The 23,625-nt window shown below is 37.7% G+C and overlaps 1 long non-coding RNA gene across 1 annotated transcript in view; it reads right to left on the minus strand.

The window, feature by feature from the left end:
- Nucleotides 1-23,625, minus strand: part of LOC143694418 (uncharacterized) — a 232,274-nt gene that overhangs the window by 46,879 nt on the left and 161,770 nt on the right. Inside the window, exon 5 of the long non-coding RNA XR_013182892.1 lies at nt 14,990-15,055. This is a non-coding gene — a long non-coding RNA (uncharacterized LOC143694418). The remainder of the gene's footprint in view (nt 1-14,989; nt 15,056-23,625) is intronic.

Genomic DNA, 23,625 nt, shown 5'->3' on the forward strand with positions numbered 1-23,625 from the left:
TAAGAAAACTGATTTAATATTATATGCAGATCCAAGTCATCCACAATATGGGGCAAATGCAAGTTTTCACTTTTCAAAAGTAAAAAAAAGTTGAATTAAGTTTTGGATCCTAATATTGCTCACATTGTAACCCAGATATGATCTGCTCATCTATTTGAAAGTAGTGTTAAATATTAGAATAGGTGGAAACGCTCTCTTCATGGTAGTGAAATTGTCAACAATACTCACAAAGTGTGCTCTTCTATTACAGTTTTAGACATTTTTACATATTCACAGTATCATGAACAGTTACTTCACTGGGGTTCATTTAACTTATGAAACACTCAGGAAGAGCTCAGTGAAGCCATGGCTTCAGCAGTGTGGGAATCCATAAAATCCGAGAGTTTTGGGAAAGCTGAAAAAGGCAGGCCTCAGAGACAGCAGAACTGTGATTAGAGCTAAGCAGTAGCCATGAGATAGGTCAGCAGAAAAATTATGTAAAATGTAGAAAAGCAAGGACAAATAGAACAATGGTCTGCGTATTAACACTTGTCTAGAATAACTCCCTAAGCAAAAAAAAAAAAATTATCTAGCAATATATTAGGAAGTTTTAAGCTTAATAATGGAGCTCTGTGCATTGTGTTTTAAGGCTTATAAACAGGTATTGTATTTGAAATAAGCAAACATTGTTTTAATCAAAGGTACGTGTGCTTACAGTGGTTGGATGGAACTACTGTCAATAAGCTTTTGCTTTGTGTGATTGGTCAAAGAACTTATAAAGTAAGTTGTAACATTAAGTCCTTGGTCTGCTACCTGGGATGTGAGCTGATGGCATCTTCCTATTGTCATAACCATGTAATGAGACTGATGCTGAAAAATAAAACAGCTCAAGGCACGTTCCTAGCAGTCCTGTCCTGTTCATGACGTGTACACAGCCCCTGGCCAGCAATAGAGCAGGAGGACTCCCAGAGTGAATCCTGCCCATCCTGCCTGGGACCCAGCTGGCACAGCCAGCCCGGCTGGGCTGCCAGCGCTCTGCCCGGTACCCAGCTGCAGGATCAAAGCGCGCTGCTCATGCATTCCACCCTCACAAGTCTCGTTCTTCCAGCGCTGGAGATGAGCTCTGCCATCCTTCACAGCAAGGAAAACCAAGGTTGATTCGTTTATTTGCCCAGGGCCACACAGCAAGCTGGCGATGGAGTGGCGCGGCCGGAGCGCGGCGGCGAGCACGCCGTGCTGCTGCAGTGGTCAGGCCACGCGCCAGTACAAGCCGAGACATTCTAGGATAAATTGGCAGTACGCGCTCTGAGAAGTTTTCCTCCATTTATTTTATTATGTAGTGAGTGATACAGCAAAATCCCCTGTCTTAAAAGGATATAAAATAACCATACGCATTCGCTGAAAATTTATATCGTTGAATGCCAGCCCGAAGAAATTGAAGCTGGAACAAAAAAAAATAAAGTAACAAGATAAATCAACATTCTGACACATTTTTAAGCATTTTAAATGTACACATAAACTTTATAAAAACGGTCAACAAACCATTTAGCTGATAGGTGGCATAGCAAAGAAATTTTATTTTTAAAACTCCTCAATAGAGAAGGAAGAGACTGAAGGAATTTTGACATGGTGATTAGCTTGTAGGATGAAAACAATCCATTGATATCTATTCCACGTGTTAGCCTCTGGCCCTTAGGGAGGCAATATGACTTTTCAACTTGAAGAAAACATTATTTAAAAAAAAAAAAAAAAGTACTTGAAAATTTTCCCCAGAAAATCTGCTTAATGCTGGCAGTATTAAGTCATGGGCATAGCTCTGTGACTTGGGACTCTTGGAGCATTGAGCAAAAACTTGAAACCAGGCCGCTGTGTCCCTGGTGACAGAATCAGTGTAATGTTACAGGAATGCTCATGTTTTTTTGACACAGGGAACACTTCAGCAGTTGATCCCTGCTCATTTTCTCTCCCCATTCTTCTTTCCTTTGGAGAAATATAATTTATTTAATTAGAATAAATGGGCTATGCTAAGTATTTGAACCAAATCTGGGATGTAGCAATATTTGGATGTGCCCTCAACCACAAACTCAGCATGCCCATGCCTCTACAATGTTGACTTTGGACTCTTGAGAGCCCAAGCACAACTGGGGCACTTGGGGCTGGACAACTGGATAAGAAGAAGAAATCTGTAGGCCAAGGAACTTGACCAAATATTGTGTTCCAAAAGGCAGCTCTGTACACAAAGAACAAGGGGAGCAGTAGCTTATTCAAGAGGCTCAACACAAAACAGATGGTTAGATTTCAACAGAGCAAATGACTGATGGGTAGTTACAGCAGACAGACACCCTCAGAAGACTGAGACCCCAAAACTGATATATTTAATACCGTAATATCTTACAAGACTTAACCTTCTGCAGCCAATTTGAGTGTTTCACTATGTTAATTGACAAGCAATGTTTCCTCATGGAAATATGACCTGTTTCTAAAAACAGCTTCTGGGGTTTTTAAACACAGTGTCACAGGTCAGATTTTGCCTCTTGTGGTTTAGTTTGTGAGGTTTTGGTTTCCTTTTTATTTTCAAATAAATATAAAAGAATAGAATAAACCTAAAAGTTTTCAGACTCTTCTATGAGATCTTTCCTACTTCCAGGCAAGTTTCCTGCCCTAGGAGGAATCTTTTCCTCTAAAATTTAGACAATTAATGTCTCTTGACTGGATGCACTGTTCTTATTTTCCCATTCCTGAGAATCACCTCACTATGTCCCTTTGGTACAGAGGAAGAAAAGTAAACAAGTGAGCTGTAAAGAATAAAAATTAGAGGTACAACTTTGGCTTCTGATGACAGGAGTGATGAGATTTTTCATTTTGTCAAATTTATAACAAATTCTAGAATCGTGCTTTTTGGAGACAGAATAGAACTCTAAACTATTGAGTCTAAATTTCCTTTTGCTTCCGGTAAAGTGCAAATTCTAGGCTGTAGCAGGTTTTTCTGTTTTGTTTTGCTATAATTTTATTCCCCTGGTAATCCCAGAAGCAGGACAAGAATTAATTTCAAACAAGGATCTTTATTGTTTGCATAGCTCAATACTCTGTTTAATTACAAAAACATGTCAGTTGGTTTTTAAATTTAATTTTCTTTGAGAAAATTATGGTTCAAATTAAGGGGAAAAATGTTTTTTCAAAACTCAACAGTTTGGTAAAACCTTAAACTGCTTTTCTTTATGTTGTCTAAAGTTTTGAAGAAAATGCAAATGACACCAGCTGGGGAGTTTTGGGGCTTTTTTACAGAATCAAAGACCTAAATCAGTCATTGATTATGGTCAATTGAGCCCAGACAAGTAGCAGAGGATGAATTTTCTAATCACATGTTAATATATGTATTTATTTAATCCACTATGTATGAAATTTTTCTGGACATGGAGGTCAACAGTTATTAGTCACCAAAATTTCACTGACAGCTCAGGCTTCCATATTGCAATGAGAAGTGTGTAGATTCTCACCAAAGAAGAGAAACAAATGTTGAGCAAGGAAGAAGGGGTTAGTCAGCTTTCTTTAAGAAATAATAATGAAAATTAAAGTGGAAATAATCTGCAAATTTAGTTCACAGACCTAAAAGTGAGGATGTGTTAAAAAAATACCAAAGATTCAGCCAAACCTTTGGTCTCACAAGAAACAACATTCACTGGAAGAAGGATTTTGCAAGATGGATTTCCACGTGATCTATGTTGCCACTTGTTGCAGATCACTGGAAGGTCTCCTACTGGGAGGAAAAAAAGCTCTGAAACCTCAGAATAATCTTGAACTTTAACAGAAATTATCTGATTTGAAAATTCAGCCTAGAATACTTTATATCTTAGTGGTCTTTCTAAACGTTGTTGTCTTCCAATCCTGAAGGAATAACTTCAATTTGTTACCAGCATTTTAACAGAAGAACCAATGAGATTTTTCATCAGTGCCTATGCTAATTGCAGCTTTTCCAACTGTGATGCACTGACAACAAAGGGAGAGATATCCATAGGCTTAAACTGTCTTTTGCTTTTTGATGATCATAGAAAATATTCTCTTATGATTCAGGAAGAAACAAAAACATTTGAAAATAACTGTTATCTGGGCACACAAAATCTCTGTATTTTTACAAGTCCAATAAAACTCAGCTACATACTGACCTAATATACAGAACTCCATCAAAGCCAAAAATTATCAAATAAGGCAGAAAATAATGTAGCTCTAAGTGTTGCCCTCAGAAAACATCTCTCATTTCATCCAATCACCTCATTTTAGTATTTGATTTTCATATTTTCCAAAATATTTTATATCCCAGAAATAAATTGTCTACAGTGGGTGTAATCTACCACAATCCAAAGTCTAAAGTTTCCATTTGACATATTAGAAGGAACAAAAACTTCTGTAAACCATGATGTGTATAATCCATTCATCTGAATATTTTATGGTGTTTTTCAGAAATATAACATTTAATAAATGGAACAAAAATAAATTAAAGCAAATCTTGAAAGATATACAGCACAATTAATTTAATGTAGATTTTGAAAACATGAAATTTACCATATCCAGTGATTCACTAGGCATAAATCTTTTGTACTTGAAAGTCAAGTATTCTAGATTTGAAATCTCAAATCTGCTGGAGAGTGGGAGTTTCCTCTTTGATCTCTAAGGGGCCTGAATTTTACTCTAGGCACATTTTCTCTTTTAAAAGCACAATTCACATGGAATTATTTGAGTGGAAAATTGTATTGAAGCGCATTCATTGTCTGTTTCTGTCTTTAGACACGTAGCACATATTGTAAACCTGAAATGGTACCAAAGAGACGCTCATTTGAATGAAAGGATTTCTTGACTTCAGAGGGTCTGTGACACAAAATCAAATCTTCTATTCACACATGTTTATGATATTCAGGAAATGAATCACTTAGATATCTTCACCAAATAATGTACTTGAAAATATATAGTTTATTTCAGAAATGAAAATAAGCTGCCTTCTATGAGAGTATTTTATCATAAGGAATACTTAGGGACTTTATTTGAAAAATATCCTAATAGAAATAGAAAATAGAAATCATGGAATAACTACTTTGGTCATATCTGACAATTATTCTCACTGAAATATTTCTGAATTCTGCATTCTAGCTTCTTCAACTAGAGAAATAAATGTGAAGGTGATAATCTTTAAATAATTTACTCATTGTATGTATCCACATTTACTTGGTAAGTGTTTAACCAAATAGGCTGGAGGCACAATTTCTGAAGAACCAATATTAGGCCCTGGCTCAGCTGTGGGGCTTAAATACATGCTTTCTGCAAAAAATGTGAGATATGCATGCCTGAAAAATAAGAGTATTGCTGTCAGCATCCTTTCTTGCATCTCAAATTAGATGTATTCCCAAACCTTTGTTAAAACCTGTGTTTTATGGTTAACTGTTCAAAACCCAATTTTTAAAGGATGAAGCCTGACATGAAGAACATCACTTTGTTTCTTTCAACTTCTCTGAGCAATCTGAGAATTCCTTCATGAGCTTTGCTTTCCTTGGTGACCTGAGATGACTTGAATTAACTATGATGCACTATGTGGAAAACATTGTCTCAAATCTGTCCTTCCCCACTTCTCACTTTTAATTTATTGGCCACCCACCCCTCTTTTTTCTTTTTGTTCTTGTCCAAATTTTCCTATTTCCAGCATATGTTTTAAGATTAAAAAACTCTTGTTTGGCAGACAGTATAAATGCTGTACCTCAACAGATGTTTTTAGTGTCAGTGCAAGAAGCGGCCACACGCTGATGCGGTTCTGCTTGGCACCATTTCTTGTCTGGAGAGACTGACACTGCATGAATATATTCATTTTACTGCTGAGTTCTTTTTTGTCATTTTTTTTCCTCCTTTCCACTCTCATGACACTGTGGTAAATTTGGTGTTTCTGTGACTTGTTCCCTCTTTGCATATGACTTTGTTTTATAAGTCATCCAAGTCTTGTTTTTGAAGATGCCAATGACCTGAATTTACCTTTGAGCACCTCTCCCTTTCCTTTAACTGTGTTACCAGGAATATGCTTTCAGGTTAACTTGTAGCCTTTACCAACTGTTTTCATGTGTCTCAATATCACAATTTCTCTCCAAAGTATTGCTATGCAGGCACATGTATCAAAATAGTTAGGACCTCAGTAAGTACAATCCACAAGTTCAACAGGTTTTTTTATTTACTCAGCTGGTCATGTTCTTGTACGAATGAGGTTTTTTTCAAGCAGTATTTGAAACAGGGGACAGGTTATGTAAGGGCATAATAAAAATATGGCTTTTGTGAAGGCAAAAGCATGATCCAAGAGAGACTCTTTCTAAATCTCCTTCCGTCTCCTAATCCGAATGGATTTTTCTGGCTTTCAGATGACAGGGGAGGTTCTTCTGTGCAAATTCATGCCAGGTAACAGCTGAAAATGAGAACTGGAAAAGTGGACAAGAAAAAAAAAGTGAAGCTAAACATTATGAATTTAGAGTGCTTGCTGGCCATAAAAATCTCTTCTGGCTAAGTGTTAGCAAATGGTGCCATATGAGACACCACAACATTTCCCTCAGCTTGCGAAAGGCCATAATTGTGGTGCTCTAGATAATCTCATGTGGTAACTGCTTTTAAAAATTGACCCTTTAATGGCAAATCTCTGTCCCATATATTTTCTTTATTTCACCTTTATACAAAAAGTGAAACATAAGATACAAGAAAAACAAAGAAAAACCAAGTTATGGGGCACTCAGTTTTCAAAGTACAAGAATATCTGTCACATGCACGGCCTCTCTATGAGGATGCTTGATGAACAGCTCTCCAGAGTTCAGAAATGGCTTTTCCAGCTGAGTCCATCAGCTAGCAACAGTGCTCTGCTATGTCCTCTACTAGTAATCTGTTGCCTTTCCTACCACTCACAGAAGGAATATATTCTTTTGGGCCACCTTTGAGAAAATGGAGAACTGGTGTGTAAACCCACTCAAACCATGAGGGGAAGGGTGTTGTGACCAGTGCTGTCCACTTTCTAGTTTAAGCTTCTAACTGCTAAGCTGCTGCTCAAAGCACAGATCTGTAGTACTGGGCTTGTTTAAAGAATGAGCCTGCTAAGAGATGCATGGATCCTTTCAAAGGCAGCATCCAGAAGTGAATACACTCCTTGTACTCCCAAGAACTCACCTTCATTTTTTGCTCTTCTTTTTTTTGCTAACCATCTCCTGGAGCTGCTTATCCAGAAAATGGCTGTGAGCTGCCTGCTGGGCTTGGGCCCCTATACAGAACTTTTGTACCAATCTCATCTCTTTGGAGCTCATTCCAGAAGCCAGCACATGAGGCTGCTGGACAATGGCTGTGGAGGAAATGATGCTGCTGTTTGGAAGGAGCATTGTAGGGAGCAACTCCAAGAGGCAGCCTCACTGCTCATTTTGCTTTTCACTTGCTATAGATTCCTGCTGGACTCCCTAGGCCTTCTTCTTCTCTCGGTTTAGTACAAGTAGCTGAAGATGTTAATTCACAAGCTGAGGGAGATGGAGCTCAGCCTGACCTTAGGTAGCACTTAGTGGAGGATCATACCTCTACTGCAGCTGGCACAAACACACAAGCTTTTAGTGTCAAAGGTACAAGTCTCATTCTTCCGGCTGCTTTTGTTGCAAACAAATATTTATTTTGGAGAAAGCAGGGGAAATCCAATTCTCTAGTTGTGGTTTCGATTCCTTTTGTCTGCAGCATGTTCTGCTAGGGAAGTGATGCACAGCAGTTTCTTTTTCAAATTTGCTTCTGGCCCAGAAAGAAGGTGGGTGCCAGGGCAGTTTAGTAACCTTTTGTATAACTCAGCCCTTCAACCACTGCAGTGGCTTCCTTTTTCTCTGTTCTTGCTGGGGGACAGACCCTGGGAGGTCCTGACTAACTTTGGATTTGTCCGAGAAATCCAGGTCTTGAATTTAAGATTCTAAACATAGCACAGAAAAGCATCACAAAATCTTTCTTATCTATGATGCAAAAAAGGAGACATCCATAAAACTGGGGTTAAGGTGAAGCAAGTTTCTCAAGGGCACTGGAAGAAGGCAAGCAACAGGAAAATTAACACAAGCAGTCGACAAGGGCTCCCTCATGCTAAGAGTCAAACCCTGAACTACTGGGTATCACTTGAAAATATAGGATCTTTATGAAATATTTATACCCATGATGCAGCAGGTGTCAGATTTTTTTCACCCCAGTAGCAAGCATAGCTGCCTTATTGCTACTAATTAAGCAAATGTCAGCATGAAAAGCAAGTTCAGAAAAAAAATTGCCTCTAGATCCCAGTAGTTGCAAGTGGTTACTTGCTAATGACTAACAGTGATGATTAGTGATATTCATTCATGTGGTAGACTTTGAAAGCAAGAAGTGAGATTTAGCATCCCTGGCTAATGCTTTCCCAAAAGCAGTATGATGGCCCATTCAATGTGCTAATAGTTCTGTTAGCATTTCTGACATGCAGATTTTGAAAAGGAAGAGAGGCAACTTACCATCAAATGGATGTACTACACAAATACGGTCATGCCATGGAAGAAGGTAGGGAAAATATCCCCTTCTCTACTATGTAATTTTTCTTTCTATATTATTTTCCCTTCCACTCTTTTGTCTGGAGGAAAAGGTTATTCTTTGTCTTTCTTTATGTCCTCTGCAAGCAGAAAATCTCTACACATACTTAGAAGAAAATGTCTTACTTTTAAATAAGCTGGTTTTCTATTTCATAGTGGTTGCACACATGTATATTGACACAACATGAGCCCAGAGGAAGGCTGCATATTTACCCCAGAGAGGTAATGGAAGTTCTTCATACCAATAAAAATTGTAAGAACGCTGCCAAGTGCAGCACCATTCCCAGCTGCTCCCGGATGGCCAAGGATCTCATGAAATTGAAAAGAGCACCACAGGCATGCTCATCAGATGACAGGGAAGGTGAAATTTCTCAGCATTACCACCCACTTAGCTGAAGAGCTAGTGGCATTCTCTCCAATCATGGGTGCAGTCCTGACTGCAGTCTCAAAACAGGCCATGACAACCTCTCATCTGTATGAACAGTCTGCACACAAAGATGATAACATCTCCAGATCGTTAAGCTGCTGACAGAAAGAGCCTCAGAAAACACCTGGAATTTCTTATCCTGTCAGAAATCAGAAATAAGAAGAGAAACAAGAAATAAGATAGAGCTTTACTAGCACTCAATGTGTGGAGGAAAGACATGAATAATTGACAAAATTTAAGTTTCTGACTGAGATGGAATTCTGACCCAGAAATGAGGATAGCTCTTGAAAGAAACTTCCCATGAAGAATGGATATGATAGAAAAACATTGTCTTATCCTTCCAAAGGAAGCACTGTTCAATAATAAACACATCTTTGACAGATATGTCAGTGAGGAAGGTGCTGCAGGTTCACAGAAAGGATGTAAGTGAAGGTCATTAGCACCACCTTCAAGTTTTACTCAATTAATCAATTATGAAAAGGCACACTAGTCTTTTCAATAATATCCAGGGCTTGACTTGTTCCTGGAGAAAGATAAAAGATAACAAAACAGCCACAGAAGCAGAACATGTCAAGCTGGTGTCTGAAAGAAGTGTAAGTATTCATCCTGATACACTCCACATATTTCTAGGAATGAAATTTAGGCAGTTATCACTAAAGGCCAAGGACTCCTTTTCTTCTGCTCTTTCTGAAGCCTATCAAAAGACCCAGCAGCAATGCAGAAAGGCATTGTCTCTGCTGAAGAATGAGCTTCCAACAGACATTCTGCCCACCCATGGTTGTTTGCATCCATTGCCTCTCATAAAATGCACTTTTTATTCAGAGGAGAAACAAAGGAACTTCTGCTGGTACTGAAATCTTGGTTTGGATCTTGGGGCTAATGAGGGAAATGTGGTCTTAACACATCAATTCAGACAGTTGGTGCAGGAGACAGATGCCCAAAGGGTTGAGGACACTCACCATGTCAGTGGTGAAGGGCCTGGGTTTGTGTCATGTCCCAGCAATCGTGACAACGCAGAGATTGCTTCCAACCACTTGGCACTATCCCAAAAGATTGTGTACTCACACTGTCTATAAAGACTGCATTACTCACAGTGGACTTGCTACTGTGACAACAGTGACACAGTCAACCTGCTAGGACCCAGACATCTCCTGGGATAAAGACATAGAATATGGTAAGTACCTTTTTTCTTGGAATTACTTTCCTGGCAAATTTAACTGGTGCCTTGATTCTGGGGTTAACAGCCAAAAAAAACAAGGATGAGTGCAACAAAGTTTTTCAGGGTGAAGGAATCTTCTCAAGCCCTACCAAATTTTGCTGGACAAAATCTTTTGTTGAAGTAGGATGACACAACCTGACCAAGCATATGTGGGTTTCAAAGACCCAAACAAGGTCAAAGCAAGAACACTGGCAGAGATAATTCTGAAGATTAGGATCTCCCATCCTGTAAGATTGAGGCTTGAAAGGTGGACACTAGAAAAGTCTGGAATATGTCTTTGTCCTAAACAAAAAGGCGTCTTGTACACCAGTAAGTACAAGCCAGAAGTAATTCTGTCACTTTCTTGAGAAGATCCAAATAAAAAATGGAGAACGGATATAAATATGCAGAAGCTGTACATAGCTCCCCAGGGGAAATGAAGAATAGTTCAGGGTTTACCAAAAGAAGTCTAACCCATAATCACACACTGAAAGCTGTCAAAAAGTAAAGAACTCCAGCACAATTGTGTCACTGAGAAGGGAAACATTATGAGACTTTTCTCATTATATATATGTGCATAAATCACAAAGCTCACACGCCAAAGTGCTAAAGGAATAAAATATGGTGTCTCAAGAGACAGGCGTATGCATATGCTCTGTGTGATGCATATGTTGGTTAACACTTAAAGCCAGGAGATACTTATACATCTATTCTTATAAAGACCATACTTTCTCAATAGATACAGTTTTTTAAAACTAGTGGAACTTGCAATTTTTCTTTACAAAGGTGTAACAAAAAATCAGATTTGGCCTTAATCCTCAAACAGACAAGAGAAATTTTAATATTCATCCTATGAAAAGAGCAAACAATGGCTTTGTAAATTCTAAGAGTCTTAGTTTATATTACTGTGACTTGGAAACCTAATTTTTAAAAATTAGGTGATGTTGGAGGTCATGATCTCCCAAATATTGAAGCACTTGTTTATAGTTTGGTGTTTAATAACCAAGACCATTGAACTCTTTTTGCTCTAAATTAAGCACTTGGATCTTCACCAAATTGCAGAATGCTGCTCCAGACAAGCTCTATCCCAGCTCTGATGACAGTTTAAATTGCTTCGTACTTTTAAGACATTCATTATTTGAAATATTAGAAATTAACTGAAAAAGGTGATTAATTACTAACATGAAACAAAGCCTCAGACAGGTATTAATTTAGTTTTGTCAAGCAAATCACAGATTTTTGTTTCATATTTACTTCTCTCTTTTGCTATCTGCTTTTACTTTAGATTTATGGGATATACACAACACAAGTGTTTTTGAAGCACTCTTTATTAAGCCATTCCCAGTGTGACTGATGAATGCCAACCCATATAAATGATGTTATGGTACTGGACTGTGGTTACCATATTCAACTGTGGACGTACTAAAAATAGGCACTTGTCTTCCCCTTTAGTTACTTGAGTCATTCACATCAATAAAAAAGAAGGGCACTTGTTTGGGTGCCTTTAGTTAAGTGACTAAATTGAGACCCCATGTGGCATACATATTACAAAATAACATTAGCCAGTTCCTTAATAGGTTCCCATGAAAGCCAATGGGAATTTAGCCATGGAATTCAAAGGGGACAGACTGCACCCAACTATTGGATTGTGTAATAGCTTTTATTTTGATGTTCAGTTTTTGGTACTTTTTCTCAGTAAAAAGATTAAAAACACAAGTTAATAAATCTTCTAATTAAACCACTTACCAATATTACAACATTAGTGTTGGGATAAGAACAAGCAAAAAGAAAGGCAATTATAAAATAGGAAAGGAAACAAGGGGAGAAAATGCGACAAGTAGGTGGACTCTGGATTTGTCTGTCACTTTGGCTCCCTGTCTCTCTCCAAGGTGTCTTTTGAGGGACCAGGCTAGGCAGCACATTTCAAAGGTGTTGACAAGCCTGGCAGATCAGCCATTTGAATTTGTCCCTCAGCAACAATGCCAGGCAGCTGTAAATGCCTCAAACATGCTCTGCTTCATGATGATTCCAGGATTATGGATAGGTTTTCACCTGAAGTCCAGTATGAACTCCCTGCTAAGAGGCTCAGACTTCTTAAACAGTGAACACTTTCAGTCTAAAAGACACAAGCCTAGCCTCTTTTCTAAGGTTAAAAGGGGCAGAAATCTTTTAAAAGTTGGAAAAGCACTTCAGAAAGTAAAAAAGAGAAATGTGAAAGAGATACCACTCATGCACTTTTCTTTCAAGAGGATGTATGCTCAGAAATCCCTTCAATAGTTTGGAAGACTTCCATCATTAATTTGGAGGCATGTTACAAGTTTTGTCCTAGTGCAGATGATAGACAGTTCCATACAATATAGAGCAATAATAATAATAAATTAAATCTATTTTTAACAATGTTTTGGGAACATTTCCCAAAATGCCCTTTTGGTGCTTGAACAGCCCTCTCCCCACAAAGTAAATGGTCTCTCCTTTTACTACCTGAGCTCAGGGTCAGATTATGAATGGAATCTGCAGTGGAATGGTATATCTGGCAATGCCATGGACACTGATGGACAGCACCTGCCCCTCCAACCCCCTGAGAGGCTATGAGGGCTCACACAGGCGTGCTGCTCTCTGTATCACTTGAGGTGTGACCAGAAACACTTGACACTTCAGTCTCCTTTTCCTTATAGCCTGACTTCCCTGGGTTACTTGGTTTGCAGTGAAAAAACAGAAGGGACTAAAATGACTGAAAAACAGACTAGATTTTTTAATATCTTCATACACTAAAAAAGGGGGGAGGGGGTTTGCCTATATTTTCAGCATTACAAACCTGCAGAAGGAAAAATGAGACTGGCTCAATACCAAAAACTTTTAATTTGTAGTTGTGAATATTGCACAGTTCACTCTGAACCATCAAAATAAATGAAGTTTTGTCATTGGTTTCACTGGAAACTGGCACCAAGCCTTCATTTGGTAATTTCAAGTCAGTTTTACAGCTGTGAGCCAATGCACAAAGCATATGGTTTCTGATGCATTACAAGTTAGAACTGCCTAATGAACATCGTCTTAGAAGATCACTTTCTTTTTATGTATAATTTATTGTGTCTTCATCAGTGAAACCAATTCAAAGCACAAATGCAAAGGAAATATATTGGTGTTGAAGTTAGAACTACAACAGAATATACAGTAGTAAATGTGCAAAACATTTTATCTTTCTACAGTGGTTCCAATGGAAACCTTCAAAAAACTGAATAGTCTGGTATAAACAAATACTGTCTCCTTTCAGCAGGCTTTGGAAAGCTAAGAAACCTGGGAAAATTAGTGTTTCAACTCATTTTTAGTTAAAAAAGAAAAAAAAGCCTGAAGCGTCATCCCCTTCAGGATTAAATAAAATCAAAATGGATGTTTAGGTCAATAACTCAGGGGAAAAAATATTGCTACTCTGGACAGTATCAAAAGAATTTAAATTTTATACTACTCTTTTTCACTGTCACTTTGCTGCATTCCCAGCAAGTGCCAACACAGAAACCTCATCCAAATAATCAAAACCACTAATTGTTCTGGAATACACATGGCTGACTGATAATAAGAAATACTTTTATCTTATTATTTATTTCATGGCCAAATTATTAACTTGCAGTTTGCTACATATAATTCAGTTTGGGAATAAAATTCTCTCTGGATATAATATTTCCAAACTGCTGCCAAACTGGTCATTTAAAGTCATCTCACTGTTCAATCTGAGTAGAATTTAAAATAAACAGCGGGGGTTTTGTGTACATACAAATATGGGTGGGGAGAGTAATATTAACAGAGTATCTCTTATCCTTCCTAGTTACGCTTCTTGTGTTTGTCTAAGCAGCTTCTTGCCAACCTTAAAATTCATTAATATGGGAAATACTGAGCTCATTGGCTGCAACACCTCCATTTTAGAAATCAGACTACTACTATCCACCACATGTTCTGGCACAAACCCAGGTTCCTCTCTCCCTGTTCATTCTGCTTCTCCCTCAGCCTCATTAAAGCCTCACAAAACAACCTATGGAAACAAGAGTTTCAGAAAAGTCATTTCAAGGATCGTGTCAAACTGCTTCATGGCCAGAGCCATAGCAGGGAAGGACAGAACTCCATGGAGGCCATGGGGGCTCTGAATGAGTGCAGGCATGTTCCCACATGGAAGAGATTACAGAATTGGAGAAGGAAGCCAAGCAATTTGTTCATCTTTCACATGATCATGTATTTTGCATATGTTGTGGAGCAATGTACCTTTCAGTTGGGACCGGTTATGTTATGCTGAAGTTCATCTTATGTAACGCTGATCAGTTGGACCACAGATGCTGATTTAAGTGGGCCTTTAGGAGCTGACCTTCTTGCCCTGAGTGATTACAGAACCAAGAGCAAAGCGTGCACCAGGGGTAAAATAAATCAAGAACTGAAGGACAGCAGTTTATACAGGGCTCTATATGGACTCTTCATCCCAAACGTCTCTGTTTTTCTTTGCCCTCTGAGCAGATTTTTGATTACTGCAGCCAGACTCCAGGTTTTCTTAGAGTTCTGCCAGAAACAAGGGCTGGGGCATGTTTATTTCTGAGGGCTAATCCAAGAAAGGGGAGACGTTCAGCCAGCTAGAAGGCGCTAGAATCCAAGGGAATGAAAGAAGACATGGGGAAGGTTCATAAATCCATAGCTTTAAAAACATAAATGGACCTGTCAGTAATTGTTCCTACAGACATAGAGACTTGGAATGGGGAGGGAGGTTAATGGGGTGAATGCCCAGGTGGAAAAGGATTTGAATGTAGACAGAAATAGGGAACTTACAGATGAGTATCCAGGACACAGTGGAGGAGAAAGCTTCAAGACATAATCTCAGGAGTCTGGGGTGACCTGGCAAAGAAAAAGCAACAATAGTACTGGAGTAAACTGATCATGGATGGAAAGGCCTTGGTACATAGAGATCAGGGAAGATGAGATTGCTGGCTGGGTGATATCTGCTGGGATACAGGTTTGGGGGATTTAAGGATTTGGAAACTTGGATTGAGCTAGCAGAGGACCCTTGTGCAGTTTCCCAATTTGGCATCAAGGATATAACAACAGCATGATGCTTTCACCACAGTAACACTGTCACCCCTACTGATACCCAGTATTTCCCTCTTCCTTCCCCTCCCAATGAGGAGCTCTGCAAGCACATTTTCTCAAGACCTTTTTTCACTGATGGAAATACTAAATTACAGTAATAAGTAGAGTTTAAAACATCCAGAAATATGGAAAACCACTGAATATTTCCACAGAGTTGCACTGTGCCTGAGGAGGGTTATGAACCACTAAAAGAAAAATGGTCAACATTGCAGTCATGCTCTTTACTTTCAGTGGAGTTGAAGCATTTGACATTCTAGCAGAAAAAAATGGAAGACCCACAAAATCCTGAAACAATTTTGAAATGCACATTTAAACATTAGGAAAAGAATGAACGGTTCAATGAGTGAGAGTTAGTCTGGGGAATCATCTTTGTCATCAGGAGCTACCCAAATTTCCAGTGCCAGACAATACATGGTATAAAAACTGCACAATACTGTTACTACATGAGAGCTATAATTTATCCTGGATAAGTGTTAAACCACGAACCTGGTAGGTGGTAGGGGGAAAATAGCACCTTAGGCAAGAAGAAGGCAGTTTGCTCTACAGGAAAGTTTGAGGCAGCTCCTTGACTTGAGGGAGCTCCTCCCAGAGGAAGAGCTTCTCCTTGAGCAAAGGAAGGAAGTGGACAGCTTCTCTGGGGGTAGGTGGTCACACATGGCACAGGTTTGTAAGAGATTACCTGGAGCAGGAGGGAACGTGGCTGCTGCAGGGGGAACAGAGCACCTGCTTGCTCTGGAAGGATGAGAGGTTGTGAGGCTGCTTGGCCTGTGGAGCAAAGGTACAGGGCCATAGGTTTCCAGAGGGGACAGGACAGGTGAGTTGTGCTGATCTGCAGGAGTTTGGGTGTTGGAAACTCCCAGCTCTACAGAGATGGGGCAACAGAGAGGTGTTTTAAAAGATTTTATTCCATTATCAGTCTCGTAGCAGGGTGAGACACAAGAGATATAAAACTCAATGCTATTCTATCAGAAGCCAACCTATTTCTTGGTCATAAATGTTTTTCTGCCTATTAGCTTTTGCCACACAATGCTGCTAACACTTCTAACACCAATCATCTATTATTTAACCCCACGTGGTCTTGCTTCAATGCATCTTTCACAGTTCTAATTCTCCAAAATATCTGGTTTTTATGTAAGGCCATAGTTTGAAACTTGTTTCTAGTTCAATCTCTCTCTCACAGCATCATCTCTATTCCATAGCCTTTCTAAGTCAGCACACCTTATCTCAGAGTTTACATACAGAGGTACAAGACTGTGTGGGCTTTCAGTCAGGTTTTGAGAACCCTTTACAAATTTATTTCTCACATTTGGTGACACATCTGTTTGGTTCACACCAAATTCTAGTTCTATTTGTGTAACTGGGCCACCTGACTTTTGATATCAGCTCTAGCCTTTGAGTAACCTTTGAGCCCTGGCTGCTAAACATGACAGTGAGTGCTTGGTGCAATCCAAAAAAGTAACGGTGCACACTTGCCATAAGCATCTTGTTCTGCCAACTTCTTGTACACTAGTGTCATTTCAGCATGGTGGGTGGTGGGAACTCAGTGAAACTTTTGGAATTAGAGATGTTTGAATTCAGAAATAAATCTGTTTCTCTTCTTTTTGTTCTCATCATTTTCAGCTAGATATAGATCTGTCTAGACAGAGTGAAGCTATATTAATAACTCCATTATTATTGCTATAGCTAACAAAACATTCTAAGTGCTTTAAAAATAGTTCTCATTAGTGGGAAGAAATTTCATGTCCAAGATCTGGCTGAGATGTCCTTCTCATGCTGCCTAAGTAAAGGAAGGCAATGACTGTCCTCCCACTCCTCTCTGGATGTATCCTAGGAAAGCCCTTTAGAGTTTGTGATTTATCCCTACACCAGTAAGAATTAACAGCTTCTCCTTACAGCAGCTGGGCTTTTATTGTCAGTGTTCATTTTGAGGACAATTTTGCATTGTTTATTTTGTTTTGCTTCAGCTGAAAAAGCAACTGGCTATCTAATTCCAGAACAAAACTAACTGTGGTGAGGAATTCTGAAAATACTACATAGGAATCCATTTAAATCAAATGGATTTAGGAAAGCAGCATTTTTGTAGCCTACTTTTAGGATCTTGTAGAACATGCTCAATTCACATTCAGACAGCCTGGATGAAGGTATTAATTCAAGTTTAAATTTTGGTGGTGAAAGTTTAGCTGTTGTACAGCTAAATGACACGATCCTTGAAATAGCCTAAGTATTCAGGCTGAACATCAGATTTTTAAAAACTGCATCACTTTTATCAAAACACAAAAATCAAAGAACAATAATTTTTCTCCATAATTGCGTTAGTTTGTGTTTAAACTAGTTCATTTTAATCCAAAATAAGAACAGAAAACTTGGAAGCAATATGAAGCAAGCTGATTTATGCTCAGATGTAATGGCAAAATCCACATTTGCCTGCATTCTCTATTCTTTCTCTAGTACAGCTTCATGAAGCTTATCTTGCAATATAAAAACTGCAAATGTATCAATCTTTGAGAAGCTGCAGGTGACAGAAATGGCAGCCATTTATGCTATATGAACTGAAATTTTCTGACTTTAGCTATTTTTTCTAGTGGAAAATATCACATTTATTTATTAATACCAGCTAGAAGACTGCTATAACCTTTCAAAGAATAGAAATCTGGCCAAGGAATCCAGAATTTAAACTCTGAGTAGTGATATTGCTTGATTCAAGAGAACTACATAGGCTTATAGAAACTTCTTACGCAAAAAAAAATATGCAAAAAGGGTATTCAGCATTAGCAGTGTTGCATGTTTGAGCATTAAGTCAGAGATTTCAAAAGGAGCTTGGTGTAGTTTCTTCTGGTAGTATGTCCTGTGAAATGGACAAAAATGACACCATTCAAAATGTCTTTGAAACACTGCTCTGGGTATTTTACACATATTCCCAAGCCACATGTCAGAGTTAGGTACCTAAACTAGCTGCTTGTGACACCTTCTGTAACTGGTTAAGAGAGACACGTTCCTCCAGCAGAAGAGAGAGTCAACACATGTGAGTTAGATTTTTGGATTGAATTACTCCAGGAGAAATTTTTCCCATTTGACTCTTCAGGGAGAGTTTGGTACATACTTTCAACTTCCCAAAGTAAAGGATGTCCTTAAGAGGTTTTGAGCTGAAACAAGTATTATCACTCCTCTAAAATATTGCCATTCCAAAGAACTTGAGGTTTTCTGCCCCATGCTGCCACAGTTTCTGCCAGCCAACTCTGCAGGGGCATGTCTCTAATCGTACCGAGTCCCCAGCAAGCATTGTAACACTTATCTCAGGCCAATATCATGCTGATATCAAAAGCAAGTCTCTAAATTTCAGTTCATGTCATTGGTTAGCTATGGAAGTCAACAGAGATTTGTGATGTCTATTTGAACACTTAGCTAAATCCTGAGTATGAACGAGACAAAGCTGACAGAAAGTGAATTTAGAAGCACAGCCCGTTATGAAAAGTCATGCTCAGCAATGACACAACTACTTCAAGACAAAGAGAAAAATCCATGCTTTTGCAACTGTTCTGGATTCTTGCCCCAAGTTGTTGTTTGTTTCAAAGTTGTGTGGTTGCTTACACAAAGTCCTACTGAGCTGAGAAGCACCAAACCCAGAATCTGTTGGATTCTGAGCAATTACTGACACAGTTAACAATCCAACTGCACCTGGGAAGTTGGAAGTGCCATTTCCAAAGACCATACTTTAAGACAGACTTGTTTCAGTGTTTTTGTTACACTTTTCCTGCTTATTTTCTGAAAACTCCCATGGCACTGAAGAATTGCTACTGTGATGGAAATAAGGCTCAGGTTCATTTTTCAGATACTATTAACCTGCTTTACCCTAAGTAAAAATGCATCAAATATAAAGTTTTCAATTAAAAATTTGTATATAGTGGCACAGGTTATATTTTTAAAACAAAATGTTCATATTTTCAAAATTAAAAGTTTTAAAAAAGAGAAATACAATTTATCAAAAAATACACTTTTAATTAATAAAGCTTATCACCTTCAGTTCAATTTCATGATTTTTTATTTTTCAATTACAGGAAGCTTATTAATAACCTCTAAATCATCAAAAATTCCACCCAATGCAGGCTAGACCCTTTCCCAAAAAGATTCTGTCCAAATGCATTTTACATATGGTAAATTTACACATAGTCACTGTAGGAAAAATAATGTGCTGTCTTTTTCAATATATCAAAGCAACTTGCAAACTAACAACCTAGTTTTTAAAATTAAAGGTAAAAGCACAGGAAAGGTGCTCTAAAGAACACCTGTCACTTTAGAAAACCTATAATAAAAATGCAATTTTTCTACCATAGCAACATTCAAGGAAACTACCAGGGGAGTGTTTTCAATCAAGGCATTTATTTCTGTCCACAGCTGTTCTGCATTTAATTTTTTAGTTCATATTACTCCTATCTGTTTTTCCAGGGCTAATTCAAACTGAGAAAGAGCTATATGTCACTCACTAAGCAAGAGTATAATTAAAAGTCCTACTACTACAGCTGGTTTGAAACATTTGAGAGCTTGGGAATTGCAGGGAACTCATATTAAAAATAAAAAGGATGTAATCACAGCCTCCTGTGAAGTTTAATGGGAAAAAGTAATTTCATGATTGCAGTTGGTTTGAATGAAGCACATTTCTCTAATTATGTATATCATGTGTATACACATAAAGACTATAATCTATCTATGTAATCAGGGTGATTTAAAATATTCCTGAATTTCAGGATTATAGTTAATCTGGAAAAACTATTTACACATCATGAGATCATTTCATACTATGGTGTAGGGTAGATCTTTCTTAAACATGCATCCCAGTTACACACTTAAATTATCCATTTCTGCACGCTGTCCAGCCTTCTGGGTGGATGTAGGGAAATACAGTCAAGTTGTAGCAGTTTCTTTTTTTAAAAACTGCACAAGTAAACCACATGGTTCATTGTTTGGCATGCCACTGCTGAGGATGCCTACACATTATTCTGTTCTTCACCATACTACTCTTTCTGGAAAAGTCATTCCAGACTGATGTCAGTTTGGATATATGAAGGCTGCAGACTCGTTCTAATTGTAGTACTAAAACAAGCTGTGCTGGTGCCAATACTTAACAAATTTCATTCCAATTCACAGCAATTTTTTGCTTACTTTTGCTTACAGCAAAATCAGTTCTGTCAGTTTTTGTCTTATTAGTAGAACTGTACTTTTCCCGTACAATTCTCACACTGAAATGCTTCAGATAAAGCTGAAACCAGAACTATCAAATGGCAGCTATTTTGTAGATCACAGCAGTGACTCAAGAAGCAACTTGAGATTGAACCTCACCAACTTTATGTTCCTAAACTAGACCTATTCTATATTAGCATGTTTAGACTACTAGCTCTTAGAGTGTTGCTTTTTATAGGACTTTAGGATTTTAGGATTTTAGATTAGGACAAACTTGATATTTCTTTAAAATAGTTTCAATTAATAATGTTGCCATCATGCAAATACACTTTAAAATGTATTTGTTAAAAAGCCATCAAGTTTTCTGTCTCTCTTCATCTCTCAATTAGAAGAACTTTGGAAACTTAAGAAAAAACTCTGATTCTACAAAGTTCTTATTGCCTCCTGCAAAAGCAAAACCAACGGAAGGTAATCGTGGTCAGTGCCTCCATAAACAGACTGACCTGCCAAATCAAGAGAAATACTGAGAAATATTGAGAAATCTAAAATATAAAAGAGCTAGTGGAAAACCTGGTTTATATTTAGCAGAAGCACTTTTAACACTTTGAGTTAAACTGTGGAACTGAGAGAGTAAGTGAAAATGTTTCTTTTATGCCAGCATGCAGGGTATGCAATTAAAATAATTTCTGCTGTCCAGAAGAGGGGACATAGAGTTCCTAATAGAAGCCAGGAGTATTCATAGTGCGTTAATTTGAATCATGGAAGTTATCCTGAATGATACATTAAAAACAGGAATGTTACATACCTCACCATTTTGGTTTACTTTGGATAAGGGTACAAAGGACACTGAGTCAGGCCTGTCTTTACTATATACTTGATCAGAACTTATGAATATTTCTCTGATCACAAGGTTTCACAAGGTTTCCAATCTGGTGCTTTATTCAGTGTTGTTTCAAAGTGCACAATGTCATTTTAATCAGTTGGGAACTGCTTAATTCATCCTCTAGTAATGCAATTAAAATTTATTTCATTATTCATATTGGAATTATATGGTTGATTCACAGAATATGTTTTGCAGTCATTTTTTTTCTATATCTTTGAAAATGTAGTCCTAGATGTTTTCTTACTCTAAGGACCTAATTTCAGTTCACACTAGCATTTCACATTTCAGTGAGAAAAATATTTCTCAGAACAAGTGAAACCACAAGATACTAAATCTGAGTATATTTCATCTGCTTTCTCTGCATCAGTTCAGGTAGCTGCTTAGCCAAATACTATATAAATGTAGTGTGCTAAATTTACAAAGAGCTCTATTCAATGAAACAGCAGAATACCCTTTTGGCTTGCCCAACTGGATACATCTGTACAGAGACATCTGGAAAAATGGCTGAATTTCACATTGTAAAAAAATCAGAAAAGTGAGCCCTTCCCCTGTTTTCCTTTACTTACTGAGAATTATATCGTGTAGACAACTACAGCCCAAAAGAATATCATTCCACACACTGTTGGTGTTATTTTAAATACTTTTCTGAATAATATTTAAGAATTTAATTCTTTTTTCAACTACACCTGACTTATGCCTGTTGTTATTCTGACTTTAACAATGAATTATCTCCTCCAAAATCAAGGAGAGCCTCTTAGGTCAATTTTCAGTGTTTAATTTTGTATTTATTTACAGATACAGAAAATAGACCTGCTATGTGTTTGTTTCCTCTCAAGCTGTTTTAGGCTAATTCTTTTCCCACCATGGGGCCACTCTGTCTTTATTTAACTTGGTTTTATTTAAATTTTGTCCTGTAACCTTTGCTATTTTTTTTTCTTAATAGAAAAAAGATGATGCACTATTAATGTGGCTAAATTTTCCATTTAAACAATTCTAACTTGGTGTGCTTCACTACTTAATATATTTGAGATTGCCTAAGATTTTCCCTCCATCAAGACCAAAGAGAAACATATTGGTAAAATGAGCAACTTAAAGATGACAAGCTTACTGTCAGTATTCTGCTCAGCATGTAAAGTTGGCAGCTGCTTAACACATATTCCAGTTTCATAATGATGGACGCTGGAAAATGCAGTATTTTTCTCTCTCAGCCTTTCCTAATTCACTCCATATGTAAGAAGGACTTACCTCATGCACCCAGATTTCTAGCACCCCCTTCCCAAGTAGGGGCAGGGTCTCCAAAGCAAATAAATAAATAAATAAAAATGACCTTGGTGGTTTGTGGTTTTTATACATACTCTCAGTCACATATACTCAGAACCACTAAAAATCACAAACTCCCCAGAGAGCCAAGATTTAATTTGGATCACACGTTACAGGCCAGACTAGAGACTATCTTTACAATAACAATATTTACTTATATTCATCACCAGATGGTAAAACAGCATAGGGAGAAATGTTTGAAGAAAACTGAGCAGTTTTTCACAGAAATAATGGCCACACCATCTATAGATCATCAATAAAAAGCAAATCAGATATGGACAGAATATTTAATTCTTGTCTAAGTATAAGACAAATTCTACATCAAATTACATTTAAGATCAGAAATTTCTTCTTTATGTGTCTAACTCAAAACTGAAAATCAGGTTTACATTATTGCTCTCTGGATTTTTGCCAATGCCCATCACAAGAGAGAAATCAGAAACAGCACTAGGATGATATTTGACATTTGCAGCTGAAAGCAGAACTTTTTAGAATTGTTTCCAAAAAGTTGACTTCACCTGCCTTAGATACATGTGGCCATACATAGAATTAAGAGAGAAGAACACAAATGTCAAAGCATAACTTCCACAATTATTTAGCTGCTTTTTTAAATACATCACTCTTCTTTGCAAGACTGCAAAGACTAATATAATTTCTACTTTGGCTCATTTCCTTCTCCCTAAAATAAGTATTATCACAAATTAATGTATTTTTTATCCCTTTTCAAGAAGGCTGGTTCACACTGGGTTTTCCTCCTATATTATACTAATGTCGTTTCTTCAAATCCTAATGTATAATATGTCTATTATATAATAGGTCAGACAGGATTTGATTATGGGCTTCCACTGAACTTTATAAACTTTATACACTATCTGCCTCGAGTTCAAAAAATAAAAGTAACTCTCCTGCCACACATACATACTTTGCAAAATAGTACTAT

Source organism: Agelaius phoeniceus, chromosome 6, assembly GCF_051311805.1.
Source record: "Agelaius phoeniceus isolate bAgePho1 chromosome 6, bAgePho1.hap1, whole genome shotgun sequence".
Lineage (NCBI taxonomy): Eukaryota > Metazoa > Chordata > Aves > Passeriformes > Icteridae > Agelaius > Agelaius phoeniceus.